The sequence below is a fragment of the Crinia signifera genome, chromosome 9, assembly GCF_055691185.1.
Source record: "Crinia signifera chromosome 9, ASM5569118v1, whole genome shotgun sequence".
Taxonomy (NCBI): domain Eukaryota; kingdom Metazoa; phylum Chordata; class Amphibia; order Anura; family Myobatrachidae; genus Crinia; species Crinia signifera.
This window is the reverse complement of record NC_139225.1, coordinates 98,787,708-98,804,173: the sequence shown is the minus strand read 5'-3', so window position 1 is coordinate 98,804,173 and position 16,466 is coordinate 98,787,708.

The following is a 16,466-nucleotide window of genomic DNA, read 5'->3' as shown; positions in this document are numbered from 1 at the left end:
GCACCTGTCAATCTGTGCAGTTCCTCTTTTCTGCCTGTGGTGGTATTCTCTGCTCCAGTGTTTCTCAGTGCTGAAATACAGACCAGAGTGTGCTAGAAGCAGGGAGCAGCACCCCAGGCAAGATAATGGAACTGCATGAGTTACAGTATGACAGGGTGCTAAAATGAACACAAACATGTGTCAACCTGAATATTAACATCACACACCGAACCCATGCTTTTATAAAGGTTGAGCTTAGGTAACATGACTTCAGTGTTCATTGTGCAAACCTGTGTAATGGAATAATACACCCCTGCTGTAAATTAGTATTGGTATAGTCCTGTTTAGGATCTTTGACTTAAGCTTTGTACACACGGGGGCAATTGGGGCTGAAATCGCTGGAAATATGGTCGCAGGCGACCATATTGCCATTGATGGGAGTGTGCCCCGGCGATTAATCGCCAGGTGCGCGCGCCCGTTTTCAGCCCCTTTCTAATCGCTGGTCGCAGGTGCTTGTTCCTGCAACCAGCTGATTACCTCTGCAGCACCGCCGGCAGAGGTTCCCTTTCATCAGCGACCATCTCTGGTCGCTGATGAAAAGGAGAAACTGAGCAATATATTGCTCAGCCATATATGGCTGAGCAATATATCTCCCCCGTGTGTACGGGCAGGGCCGGCGCAACCACTAGGCAGCTCTAGGCATTTGCCTAGGGAGCCGGCACCTGGAGGGCGGCAGTTCGCCCCTCACCGCCAGCATGGAGGGTTAGGGCACTGTTCATATATCTGTCGGCGTCCATGCAGGTGCTGGAGTGGGCAGGGGTGTCATCCGTGCCGCGGGGGTACCTGCGGCGCTGTCACTGGGTATAAAGCTGCTGGCGGCGGGGTCGGGTCCCTGCAGTAAATAGAAAATAACAAGCGCTATGCGCGCGGAAGCGCTTCTGGGTTTGAAAACACTTGCCGCTCGCTGATTGGCTGAGATTCAGCCTATCAGCGTGCGGCAAGTGTTTTCAAAATCAGAATCGCTCCCCCCGCCGCCGCGCGCGCATAGCGCTTGTTATTCTCTATTCACTGCAGGGACCCGACCCCGCCGCCAGCAGCTTTATACCCAGTGACAGCGCCGCAGGTACCCCCGCGGCACGGACGACACCCCTGCCCGCTCCAGCACCTGCATGGACGCCGACAGCTATATGAACAGTGCCAGCCGCCAGCTTTATAACATAGGTGCCCCCCCCGGGCACCGGGGCGCCCCCACCCCGACTCGCCTGGGGCGCTCCGGTGCCTCGCACCGGCCCTGTGTACGGGGCTTTAGACTGAACTCTCATGCTTTTTACATTGTCCATATAGGATATGGTCGCTAGGTTGACAAACATTAGGGCGACTACTCAAGGTTGACACATGAAGTAGGTCGCCATGGTCAGAAAGGTCGACACAAGCAATAGGTCGACAATTAAAAGTTTGACATGAGGTATTTATGCTTTTTTCCCCCCAAAAAATACGCCATTCCATACCCTACCATCCACTAGGGCAGGGGGGGCCAACCGGTCAGAGGCAAAGAGCCGAAAAATATCGTTGGTCAAGCCAAAGAGCCAACATCATGCGCGCGCCAAAAAGGGGTGTGATCGGGGGAGTGGCCAGGGACGTGGTCATATGACACAAGGGGAGTGGCCACATGACAAAACTTTATGCCCCTAGTGCCAGATATGCCCCCCACAGTGCCAAACATCATATGCCCCCCACAGTGCCAAACATCATATGCCCCCCACAGTGCCAAACATCATATGCCCCCCACAATGCCAAACATCATATTCCCCCCAGTGCCAATCATATGCCCCCCAGAATGCCAAACATCATATGCCCCCCACAGTGCCAAACATCATATGCCCCCCACAGTGCCAAACATCATATGCCCCCCACAGTGCCAAACATCATATGCCCCCCACAGTGCCAAACATCATATGCCCCCCACAGTGCCAAACATCATATGCCCCCCACAGTGCCAAACATCATATGCCCCCCACAGTGCCAAACATTATATGCCCCCACAGTGCCAAACATTATATGCCCCCACAGTGCCAAACATTATATGCCCCCCCACAGTGCCAAACATCATATGCCCCCCACAGTGCCAAACATCATATGCCCCCCACAGTGCCAAACATGATATGCCCCCCACAGTGCCAAACATCATATGCCCCCACACAGGGGCGGATTGGGGACCAAAAGTGGCCCTGGAAAATCTCAGGAAGCGGCCTCATGTGGGCGGCACCAAAACAAAATGGGCGGGGCCAGCACAGCAGTAGGCAGGGTTACTACATCAGTATGGCTGCCAAACTTGAAGCTGAAAGATGCATGCTTTTCCACCTAGGCTTCATGGGGAAGGGGCGTGGCAACATAACAGTACCAATAACACAGTAATGCCCATTACACATTATGACACACACGGTAATGCCACACAGTACTGCCTATTTCACATTATGACACACATTGTGATGCACTTACACATTCTGCCACACACCGTAATTCCCCTTACACAATATGTTGCACACTTTAATGCCCATATGACATTATGCTATGCGTAATGCCCGAAGTACTCCTGCTTATACACACAATGCCCAGAGAAGTGCCTATTACAGTATGCCTTCAGTACTGCTCACTGTGTAATCCAGTCATGTCCAGTCCTGAGCAAGGCACTACTGGACAGTCCTAAGCAAGGCACTACTGGACAGTCCTAAGCAAGGCACTACTGGACAGTCCTAAGCAAGGCACTACTGGCACACTCCTAGTTATTGCCCTGCACAGCAACTAGTGCCCCTTATTCACATTACTCTTCACAGTAGTGCCAATTAAACAAAATGTCCACAGTAGTAGCTTTGCTTATATATAGGGGTGTACACCGACCACTTTTCATGTTTTGGGTTCTGATTACCCTCAGTTTTTTTTTTTTTTTTTTTTAAAGCATAAAAACTGCTAAAATCGCAGATTTTTTTTTTTCAAAAAAGCATAAAAACTGCTAAAATCGCAGACTTCATTTCCACTCATTTCCAGTCTATTCTGAACACCTCACAATATGGTTTTTAGGACAAAAGGTTGCACCAAGGTAGCTGGATGACTATGATAAGCGACACAAGTGGGCGGCACAAACACTGGACTGATACGGCACACTAAGCATCACCCCTGGACTAATACAGCACACTTGGCATCACCCCATGACTAATACAGCACACTTAGCATCACCCCTGGACTGATACGGCACACTTGGCACCACCCCTGGACTTATACGGCACACTTAGCATCACCCCTGGACTAATACAGCAGATTTAGCAGCACCCTATGAATTATACGGCAGACTTGGCTCACCCCAGGAATTATTTGGCAGACTTGGCTCACCCCTGGACTGATATGGTACACTTAGCATCACCTGATACGGCACACTTAGCATCACCACTGGACTAATACAGCACACTTGACAGCACCCCATGACTTATACGGCAGATTTGCCTTATCCCAGGAATAATACGGCAAAGATGGTGGCACCCCTGACCTGATACAGCACACATGGCGGCACACATGGTATTATACAGCACATATGGCGGAACCCGTGGACTGATACAGCACACATGGTGACACTCCTGCAGTAAAAAGAAAAAAAACTGTTTTATTATATTAATGAAAAATTGCAGCACCCCTAGATTGAAAAGGCACACTTAGCTGCATCCCATTAATTATACAGCACACTTGGCTTACCCCTGGACTGATATGGCACACTTGGCAGCACCCCATGAATTATACGTCAGACTTGGCTCACCCCAGGAATTATACGACACACATGCAGGCACCCCATGGACTGATACGACACACTTAGCAGCACCCCATGAATTATACAACCGACTTGGCAACAACCCATGAATTATATGACACACTTTGCTCACCCCAAGAATTATGCGTCACACATGCGAGCACCCCTGATCTGATAGAGCACACTTGGAATTATATGGCACAGATGGCGGCACCCCTGGACTGATAAGGCACACATAGCGGCAGACATGGAATTATACGGCACACATGTGGGCACCCCTGGACTGATACGGGACACTGGGCAATTCGTATTCGTATTGATGTGCTATCAATACGAATATGAATTGTCGTACAGGTCGAGTATCCCGTATCCGAGTATCCGTTATCCGAATTATTCCGAAATACGGACATTCCAGAAAGTGAAAAAAAAAATTTTTTTTGCTAAAAACTCACTGGGGACATTTGTAACAGCATCACTGGGGACATGATATGTAACTGGCACTATATATGTGCAAGACAATGATTGCTTGGCATTCAAAATCAGTGCTGAGATAGTACACACATTTTAGTACACACATTTTGTTTCACGTTTTGAAACTTTGTTTTTTGAACAATTAAAATATATTTGTGTGTATTTTATGTGGTAATAAAATATATTTGTGTGTATATTATGTGTTTATACAGCATACATGCAAGATACTTCAAAATACATCATTGAAATATTAAAATATTCCGAAATACGGAATAATCCGTTATCCAAAATTCTCCTGGTCCCGAGCATTTTGGATACGGGATACTCAACCTGTATTTTCGGGAAAGTAAATGTCAAAAATAAGTGTATTTCTGGATACAAATACACCTATTTTTTACAAATTTCCTTTAGTAAATTCCCCCCTTAATGTCCACTGTTGCCCTCAGTAGTAGCACTAAATATGTAACACCCACACCAGTTGCCAAAAGTCTTTAGCACTGATTATACATGCACCCACACCAGTTGCTGACAGTAGTAGTGCTGCTTATACCTAATGCCCACCCCAGTTGCTGACATTAGTAGCGCTGCTTTTACCTAATGCCCACACTAGTTGCCGACAGTAGTAGCGCTGCTTTTACCTAATGCCCACACTAGTTGCCGACAGTAGTAGCGCTGTTTATACCAAATGCCCACACCAGATGCTGACAGTAGTAGCGCTTCTTATACCTAATGCTAACACCAGTTGCTGACAGTAGTAGCGCTTCTTATACCTAATGCCCACACCAGATGCAGACAGTAGTAGCGCTTCTTATACCTAATGCCCACACCAGTTGCTGACAGTAGTAGCGCTGCTTTTACCTAATGCCCACACTAGTTGCCGACAGTAGTAGCGCTGCTTTTACCTAATGCCCACACTAGTTGCCGACAGTAGTAGCGCTGTTTATACCAAATGCCCACACTAGATGCTGACAGTAGTAGCGCTTCTTATACCTAATGCCCACACCAGTTGCTGACAGTAGTAGCGCTTCTTATACCTAATGCCCACACCAGATGCAGACAGTAGTAGCGCTTCTTATACCTAATGCCCACACCAGTTGCTGACAGTAGTAGCGCTGCTTTTACCTAATGCCCACACTAGTTGCCGGCAGTAGTAGCGCTGCGTATACCTAATGCCCACACCAGATGCAGACAGTAGTAGCGCTGCTTTTACCTAATGCCCACACTAGTTGCCGACAGTAGTAGCGCTGCATTTACCTAATGCCCACACTAGTTGCCGACAGTAGTAGCGCTGTTTATACCAAATGCCCACACCAGTTGCTGACAGTAGTAGCGCTGCTTATACATAATGCCTACACTAGTTGCCGACAGTAGTAGCGCTGCCTATACGTAATGCCCACACCAGTTGCTTACAGTAGTAGCGCTGCCTATACGTAATGCCGACAGTAGTAGCGCTGCCTATATGTTATGCCCACACCAGCTGTCGACAGTAGTAGTGATACGTAACACCCACACCAGATGCAGACAGTAGTAGTGCTTCTTAGGATTCAGTATTAAATCCCGGCGGTCGGGATCCCGGCGTTCAGAATCCCGACGCTGGAATCCCGATCGCCGAAATCCCGACAAGGGGGAGACGTGGATCGTCCCCCCTTGCGGGCTCGCTACGCAGCAGGCCCGGTGCCTCGCTGCGCTCGACGCGCTAATTTTTTCTCCCTCCGGGGGTGTCGTGGACACCCACGGGGGGAGAAAGTGTCGGGATTTCGGCGAACGGGATTCCAGCGTCCGGATTCTGAACGCCGGGATCCCGACCGCCGGGATTTACACTGCATCCCGCTTCTTTTACCTAACTCCCACGCCAGTTGCAGACAGTAGTAGCGCTGCCTATACGTAGTGCCCCCACAGCAGCTGCCGACAGTAGTAGTGCTGAAAAGAGAGTGTGCCAGCGCTGGCTGTGATCAAATATACTAGTACACGGTTCTCAAAAAATATACAATTTATTAATAACAATAAACAAAATTATAATAAAAACAATGTATAATATTTAAAAACACTAAAATGAGTCGCTCTAGAACCATAAGAAGTCCATAGTGCACATTTGGAGAGGTATCCCCAGGGGATATTTTTGAGAATATATTTTCAAATAGCTGTTAGGCTCATAAGGTATTTAAATGAGTGTGGCTGTATATTACCGTTCCAATTTAGTCTGGTCCAATGATTACCAGATTGCGTGACTGATGTCCTTAGATTTGTCCTATAATTTCAAGGACTCAGGATATCCCAATATGCGAATGTCCTCTGTAATGGTTGCTGGATAATTAGGGAACAGGCTGTGTCCCATATGTTTCTTAGGTCCAGGAAAATAAATTTTCTTAGAGGTTCATCAATGGGAGACTGGACTTGTCACTTGGTAGATGGAAGGTGGATGTTATAACAGCATAGACTCAAGGCTCAACGCGTTTCCCCGGAATCTCCGGCTTCATCAGGAGCAGATATGTTTGTGAGTTCAGGCATGGTTTTTATACCTGATGGTTAATTGCCTGGGTGGATTCACCTGAGCGCTCATTGTATCTAAAAAAACATTCTGTTATATGAGAACCGTGTGTATATTATAACAATATTATTGCTTATTCTATATAGGAGGCAATCCTACAAACTAAATTATATTTTGAACATGATAAGTATGAAAAAACAGATAAGATCTATGAGTGACCTCATTAGCATCGGTCACATGACCCGGAAATAACTCTACATCATTGTAGGACAAATCAAGTGTGAATATACATATTTATATCCCATTGGAGATCACAGATAACCAAGACACACGCTAGTAGCACTGGGTGCGCCCCACCGCCGGCAGCCGATTGCCGGTAACGGCATTATCAGCGGCGGTACACAGCCCGTGTACTGCGTGTGTCAAACGCGTTGCTAGGCAGCAGACGCGGCACGTGATGTCACGTGACTCGCGTCGTGCCCGGCAACTGGGTGGACGCTCCCCGTATGGTGCACTCGCCGGGAGATGACGTATGTACGTCTCCATGTCACGTATCACGTGACAGGCCCCAGTGATACGTGACATGGAGACGTACATACGTCATCTCCCGGCGAGTGCACCATACGGGGAGCGTCCACCCAGTTGCCGGGCACGACGCGAGTCACGTGACATCACGTGCCGCGTCTGCTGCCTAGCAACGCGTTTGACACACGCAGTACACGGGCTGTGTACCGCCGCTGATAATGCCGTTACCGGCAATCGGCTGCCGGCGGTGGGGCGCACCCAGTGCTACTAGCGTGTGTCTTGGTTATCTGTGATCTCCAATGGGATATAAATATGTATATTCACACTTGATTTGTCCTACAATGATGTAGAGTTATTTCCGGGTCATGTGACCGATGCTAATGAGGTCACTCATAGATCTTATCTGTTTTTTCATACTTATCATGTTCAAAATATAATTTAGTTTGTAGGATTGCCTCCTATATAGAATAAGCAATAATATTGTTATAATATACACACGGTTCTCATATAACAGAATGTTTTTTTAGATACAATGAGCGCTCAGGTGAATCCACCCAGGCAATTAACCATCAGGTATAAAAACCATGCCTGAACTCACAAACATATCTGCTCCTGATGAAGCCGGAGATTCCGGGGAAACGCGTTGAGCCTTGAGTCTATGCTGTTATAACATCCACCTTCCATCTACCAAGTGACAAGTCCAGTCTCCCATTGATGAACCTCTAAGAAAATTTATTTTCCTGGACCTAAGAAACATATGGGACACAGCCTGTTCCCTAATTATCCAGCAACCATTACAGAGGACATTCGCATATTGGGATATCCTGAGTCCTTGAAATTATAGGACAAATCTAAGGACATCAGTCACGCAATCTGGTAATCATTGGACCAGACTAAATTGGAACGGTAATATACAGCCACACTCATTTAAATACCTTATGAGCCTAACAGCTATTTGAAAATATATTCTCAAAAATATCCCCTGGGGATACCTCTCCAAATGTGCACTATGGACTTCTTATGGTTCTAGAGCGACTCATTTTAGTGTTTTTAAATATTATACATTGTTTTTATTATAATTTTGTTTATTGTTATTAATAAATTGTATATTTTTTGAGAACCGTGTACTAGTATATTTGATCACAGCCAGCGCTGGCACACTCTCTTTTCCTTACTTATTATTTAATTGGGTCTGACAAACCCAGTGCCAGCTGCTGCTGATAGCGCACCACACAAATTCTCTTTTTTCTGACAGTAGTAGTGCTGCCTATACGTAGTGCCCCCACCAGTTGCCGATAGAAGTAGTGATGCGTAACACCCACACCAGATGCAGACAGTAGTAGCGCTTCTTATACCTAACTCCCACGCCAGTTGCAGACAGTAGTAGCGCTGCCTATACGTTGTGCCCCCACAGCAGCTGCCTACAGTAGTAGTGCTGCCTATACGTAGTGCCCACACCAGCTGCTGACAGTAGTGCTGCCTATAAGTAATGCCCACACCAGCTGCCGACAGTAGTAGTGCTGCCTATACGTAGTGCCCACACCAGTTGCCGACAGTAGTAGTGCTGCCTATATGTTATGCCCACAACAGTTGATGACAGTAGTAGCGTCATTGTTGCTGCTGGCGCCCCAGATGCGCCAAAAAAGCAGGTGGCCCACCAGCATACATGGACATGCCAGTGTCTCAGACACTCACATGTCCATTGCCGGGAATGGGGCGGGCATTGGAGACGAACACGTCAGAGTCCTCAGCGCACCGCGGCGATTGGCACGCTGGGGACAGGTACAATGAGAATGGCTCCTTCTGGACATAATGCCCACACCATTATGACAGTACACTCTCTCTCACAAACTTTTTTTTTACCTTGCAATCTGTGTGGCAGGCAGCTCACCCTCTCCTTTCATCAGCCCTGTTGGTGTTCTCCTGTGTAGCTCCGCCCCCTCGTCCGTGTAGCCCCGCCCACTCGTGCACCGTGTAGCTCCGCCCCCTGTCCAGGCTTTGCTGCCTGCTGTGACACTATAATGTAGCTGAGGGGGTTGGGACTTGTGACTTGGGAGCTGGGAATTAGTCTCAGCTCAGCCTCTGCTGTCTGCTGTGCTTGATGCTGCTGGCGCCGCTGCCTGTACTGTGACAGACAGCGGCAGCCACAGAGTGCAACAGCAGCAGGGGGAAAGGCAAGGGGGTCCTGTGTGTCACGGGGGGAGAGGGGCTCCTTTGATACTTGCCCAATCCCCCTGTGGCATCCCCGCTGTCTTCCCAGCAGCAGCTCCACTACCTGATGAGCTGCTGCTGGTGTTCGTTCTGGCTGGCCTCCTGCTCACGCTGTGCATATGCTTGAAGCTGCAGCAGGAAGAGGGGCAGCCACGTGCAGTACAGCTTTCGGCCTCAGGGGCGGCCGGCCTCCCGGGAAACCTCCCGGTGACTTTAATGGCCAATCCGCCCCTGCCCCCACAGTTAGGAAGCTGGGCCCTCCAGCACAGGTGTTGCCCACAGTGCAACACCTATGCTGGAGGGCCCAGCTTCCTAACTAAAAGCCCCACCTAGAGGGCCAGGAGGGCCCAACAAACAAATGAGCCACGGGCCAAGAAGGCCCGACTAATGCGCCCACAGGCCGGAAGGGCCTAAATGTGCCCACGGGCCTAGTGCCTGACACCCGGTGGTCGAGGGTGGATGGGGGGTAGGAGACCAAAGGCCCCTACCTGGTGTTGGGAGAGGCCGCTGGGGGGAGCTTCGTTAGCTCTTTTGCTTCCCACCCCCGCTGGCCTCTCCGGGAGCCATCTTCTTTGTTCTTCCAGAAGGCGCCGGAGATCTTCTGTCTTGATCCCGGCGTCTTCTGGCCTCTTCAGCGGCGCCGGAACTGTTCTCCCCGCCGCCGTCTTCTGCGCCGTCCTCCGGCGGCTTCTCGCCTCTTCAGGAGCGCTCCTGCGCTCCGCCGGCATGGAGACATCTTGCCCTCCCGCTGGCGTCTGATGTCAGACGCCGGGGGCGGGGCGGAAACGGCGCGGCGAGCGCTGATTGCCTCGCCGCGGCCGTTTCCTATTGGCTGCCGATGCGGCGTTTTGAATTGGCAGCCGAATTGGCGCCAAATTCAAAACCCCGATGGGAGCCACAAATTTCAGCGTGGCGAGCCGCGGGTTGGCCACCGCTGCACTAGGGCATGGAGGGAGAATATGATTTGGTGTCCATGTAGACTTGCGTCGAAATTCTGGACAAAATGTGGACCTTTCAGTTGTTGACCTAATGCTTGTGTCGACATAAGCCCTGTTGACCTTTAGTGGTCAACCTAATGTATGTTGACCCTATGACCCATACCCATCCACACCCCACCAGTTATTCCTACACTCTGCTAGCTACTAACTGCATCTCGAAACAGGCATGTTTCTGTAGTCAACGCTGCATAGCCAGAAGCTCTGCCACACCCCACCAGTGGCCTAGTAACAGCCTGATTCTGCCTCTTCAGTAGCAAATGTCATTTTCATGTGTAATGCTGGGTACTCGCTAGAAAATATCTGTCTATTAAACTGATTAGTTAGCGTGTTCTCCATACATGCTGCCTGATCTGTTAAGACTGACATCACAACATGGCAGGTGCTTCTACATGAGCCCAAATGCGCTGTCAAGCTCCTGCAACTGCTCTACAGGTGGTTGAAGGATCACCCATACACTCAGCATCATGCGTTGATAAATCAGGCATCGCCTGTGTTGCACAGCCGACACGATCGATTTGTGAAGGATGCTGTTCAGATATTTTGCAGGCCTATATGGGGCGATGTCCCATCAATACATCGGCCAGAGTCGCACTGACTGTAGTTGCATTCACACAGTGGTCAAGTATCCGTAGTGCGTAAACACAGGATCCGCTACACAAACAGGCATACATATCGGCCCTGTTGTGTTCATCACAGTATAACTCTACACACCATAGCTTGTCCAGGAATCCCCTCCACCCGCCTCTATATAATTTGGGAGTCTACCAATTATTTCATGGCATGGGGAACCTTATCCCATATATAGGTGTATTCCCCATTCTTTAGACGCCAGTTCAGACTTTTCTGTTGCATTTCACTAAGCTACAAATCCGCTATCCCTTTAGAACTCCTATACTCTACACATTTGAGTGTGAGAAATGAATGCGGGATTATTCCCTCTAGGCTGCTGAAACTTTTACTTTTATCTTCCTGACTTCTGATTACATCAGAATAATTATAAAGATAACAAAGCGAACGTAGCAATTAGTTTTCTTGAGCACTGAAAGGGTCATGTACCAGCACTGCAGTTAAAGGGATCCAGTCCATTATTTATTTATTTTCCTCAACACAATTTAGTTCTCTTTGGTCTTGTCTTGCATTTGATTTACTATGCTGAAGACAAATTGCTGAAACTAGGCATTAAAAAAATAGCTCTTAATGGCTACAACACAAGCACCCATCTTAGCATGCCGGAAAACTCTTGTATTAGTCCGACATTGATTGTATTCTCAGCCTTCGCTAATTATCCAAATATTTGCATAAAATGAGTCTCCTGTTGCTTGTCTGTATGTAAGTTGTGACACATTTATTTTATCCTCTTCAGAGAAGCATTCAATTAACCCTTTAAACATTTTATTTCTAAGAAATTGTTGTCAATGCAAATATAATTGGATATGGTCCATGTTTAACAAACTGCTGTTATGTTTACTTAAATATTTATGTATTCTTTGCACCAATATAAATGTAAAAAATCTATAAGAAGAGAAGAATTTACTAACGAGTTGTTGGTGTTAAATGGAGGCGCATCATCTGTGATCTTATTCATATAAACAACAGCTTGGAGAGTGGTTGGCATTTTTGTACCAATTCCATTTAAGGTGCATGCACGCATTACAATTTGAGCTTCCGGTTTTGATTGTATAGTAAAAATCCGAAAAAGTTAGCAAAATTGCAAGAAAGCAAAATAGACTCTGCAGGCAAGCCAATTTGACTATATTGTATACTGTATACAGCCTAGTGTTCCAGTAGTGTAAAAATTGTCCATAGTCTATATCTTAATTAAATATAGTCAAGATTGTGATTTGAGGCTCCGAGGAGTTCAAAGGAAATTGCATAGTCAATATTGTACATAGCCATAATCTCATCATGTGTATGTACCTTTAGTGCTTGATTCATAGATGGACACGAAAATATGTAAAAGCCACCAGAGGTGTCTTAAGTAAAAATACAACACTACTGGCTTCTCTGATCTGATACTGCATCTGAGGACGAAGTCATTGGATAAACTGCGGGACATATGAATAACACTAAGGTTTCTGGGAGGGAGAAACGCAGAACAATTCCATTTTTTGAGCAACCGTAATTATTGTGCCCCAAAACTGGACATTTTGGCAGGTCACCTTCAGTTTTTGAGCACAATTATTATTGCACTGTATGTATGTACTCTCACAATGAGGAAATCATTATGGCAATATCTAATATGGCACTTTGGAAAAATCAAAACATCTTGAAATGTTTTGTTGTACAAATAACTGCTGGACTGGTAAATTAGCCCCATGTGGTGCTGTTATCCTGTCTATCTTCCATGTGCACTGAAGTTGTATCCACTAGGGCGGAGTGAAAAAGTTGAAATTGCGATATTCAAAATCGGCTAGTGTGAGAAGTTGTGTCTTAACCTGAATAAGAAACGCATTTTGATCTGAGTCAACATTTGGCAAGAGACTCAAAGTTTTGCTTTTTAGATGAAAATAACGAAACATATGAAGAAGCTCCGATCTAGTTAAAATTATGTCAGGATGTCTTAGAGTGGTTCATTAATATACTTTAGCTTAGTAAAACGAGTACGAGCTTGTCCTAGTGCAAAGTTACTGACTTTGGCGGGAGAAAAAAATCCTTGATAAGTGACCCATTTTCATGGTCACAATTGTGAGTATTGTGTTTTCTCCTGAACGTGTTTTTTTTTTTTTTTTTGGAGAGGATGCTCTGTACTTAAAGTGACCAAAAAAAAACTTGGGGCAAAACATCAGGGTAAATCCCGGTACTTATATAGTATCTGGACGCCTGATTATCGCATCACATCCAACCAAATCGCATGCGATGCGATGGACCCGATTTTCCATAGGATTCTATGGGAAAAAGGGTCCTCGGCTCGGTGGCTCGCTACGCTCGACACAGGTTTATATCCAACTCCATGCGTAGTTGGATAGTGGGGAAATGAAAAGGACCCATTTTCCCATAGAATCCTATGTTAAAATGGACTCAGTCCATTTTAACATTGAATCCTATGGAAAAATCGGGTCCATCGCATCGCATGCGATGTGATGCGATGGACCCGATTTTTTAATCGGGCGTCCAGATACTACATACTGTAAGTACCTAAATCCCTTTTCTTTGCCCTTAATAGAATAGTGCACCTCTGTGTCTTCTATAGTGCAACTCTTTACTGAATGCTACAGTAAGTAGGAAAAAGGATACTTACCTCAGCAGTTCTGTGCCTTGCTCTTGGTGTTTCAACCAAGAGCTAGAGCAAGAGTTCCAGCCATCGTTCTTGTCGATGTTCTAACCATCGTTCTGCATTCTATGTTCCGGCCATCGTTCCTGTTAATGTTCTGACCATTGTTCTGCATTTGATGTTCCAGCCATCATTCTTGACGATGTTATAACCATCGATGTTCTAACCAGTCATCAATGTTCCAACCATCGTTCCAGTCATCAATGTTCCAACCATCATTCCTGGCATCGATGTTCTAATCATCGTTCCAAGTCATTAGTATTCCCAGGCAACCCCAAGTAACGTACTTTGCTATCGATGTGGTTATCGTCTCATAGCGCTTATGAACTTCATCAGTGCGCTGCACTGCATCTTTATCATCTTCTTTGTCATAGTCATTGTGTACCATTCATGTTGCCGTGCACACGTTACTCTCTGCCAGTTGCCAAGTACAATCTTCCTTGTTATCATCTGTTTCAATAAAACTGATTGTACTCCTGCTCATCCTGCCTCTGGGTGCACTACGGTACAATTTATGTACAAGGGTCTAATCAATCGGTCCGAGTCTACCCCTGAGCCCTTTGTCACATTGACTCTGACTCAGACCCCAGGCGTGACCGCTAGAGTATTACAGGTCTACTGAGAAGCTGGAACTGCCAATGAGAAATGGTAAGAGACCACTATTGAACCAGGGATGGTTTGTTGACTGTTCATCATGTCGACATATCCATGAAGACATACTGTCACTGTCGACAAGTCATACCACATCCATATGCTATGCAAAAATTTGACACAGCAACTTTCAAGCCATAATTCTAAAATCAGATATATTGTGTGTATTGAAATTAATAACAACGGGGTCGATCCGATTACGTGCAGATGATTGGCGAGTGCAAATCATCACAGCACCGGGTGCACTTTTTGGCAGGCTGAATTCACTTAAAAGTTCTTGCACCTCCATAGGGGTGCGAGCACTTTTAAGTGAATTGGGCCCTGCGAAGTGTGCGAGAAAGACTTAATTTGGGTGCAGTTTTCAGTGATTAAACAGCACCCTTCGGCAGCTCACACCCTTCGGCAGGAATAGGATTGACCCCATATTCTACTGGATATGCTATTGAGAGTTATTCATTCTATCAGTGGTGTCCAGCAGTACATACAGTATATGCCAATCACTGTGTTAATTACTAGGCAGGATTGATCAGCAATAATTTATTTCCTTTTATGTGCTTAATGAACCTATTTAACAGTCTAATAATAGTGGACATCAAACAAAGTGGTTTGTATAAAACAGGCTTGTCCAACCCGTGGCCCGCGGGCCGCATGCGGCCCAGGTCGGGAAGTAATGCGGCCCAGTGCATTTTAAGAAATTCTAAGTATAATATAGGGCAGGCTTCGCCAACCCGTCGAGTGACGGGTAGCTCGCCGGGTGTTTTCAAGTAGCTCGGCGTGTTTCAGTGACCTCCTGCCGCGTAGAGGTTCCTTGCTTGGCGGCAGGAGGTCAGGAAGTGATTTAAACGCCGCGTTTGTAGCCCTGACTTTGTGGCAGTGACCTCCTGCAGCGTAGCGGTTGGCGGCAGGAGGTCTCAGAGTGCCGCGTGACCTGCTGACGTCCCCAGCGTATGAATTTGCGCACTTTCTATAGATGCCACAGCCTCTGCTCAAGAGTCAGTCCTGCGCCACAGCCTCTGCTCTGCGTTAGGTAAAAATTTCGTTTTCACTGCTTAAGGTACACACCTTGATGATTATTAATTAATGAGCATCAAGGTGTGGGGCATATGTTTAATGGGCATCATTTGAGTGGCATATGTTTGACTCATTAAACATATGCTACACACATGATGCCCATTAAACATATGCCCCACACCTTGATGCTCATTAATTAATAATCATCAAGGTGTGTGGGGCATATGCCACACACATGATGCCCATTATAGAAATGGCCCACACCTTGATGCTCAATAATGAGCTTCACCCTGTGGGCAGGGGCAAACGCAGGATTTTCAGAAGGGGGTTTCCAGAGAGGGTCGGAGCAAAGCACAGAGATGGACACTTAGGTGACCCAGTATATGCCGGGCCAATTTAAGTATTATAGATAGACCAAATGTATATATATATATATATATATATATATATATATACAGTGGCGGAACTTGTGAGTGGTGGGCCCAGGTGCAAAAGTATAATTTAGGCCCCGCACCAGTGAGTGACAGGGGTATAAGCTGCTTGTCTGGGAAGCAATGGGCCCCTTTGTCCTCAGAGGCCCCGGTGCAATGCACCTGTTGCACCAATGGTAGTTCCGCCTCATATATATATATATATATATATTATATATATATATATATATATAAACAGCAGTGTAGACCCCTGGGCATAGCAATGTATTGGGGCCCCTACCTATCTTCCAGTGGTAGGGGTGGGGGGTGCTATGAGCGGAAGCTTTGATGTCCCGCAGGTGATAGGGGGTATTATATCAACCGCTCAGCATGTAGGGCTCAGTCATTTCCACTAATTACCCCTTTACTGCACAGATGGTGGGAGATGAGGTGGGAGAAGGGGGCATTGGGCTGAATGAAGGGGTCCTGATACATAACAGGGTGGTAGAGGATGTTTAATACGCAGAGGAGGGGTGTATAGTGGAGTGAGCTTACTGTATTATTCAGAATTTTCTGGTGGCAGGACATCTTGCTTGACTGCAGATATCTCCAGTTCCTGGAACTAGATTTCTTAGCTTTTAATCAAATTAAAAAC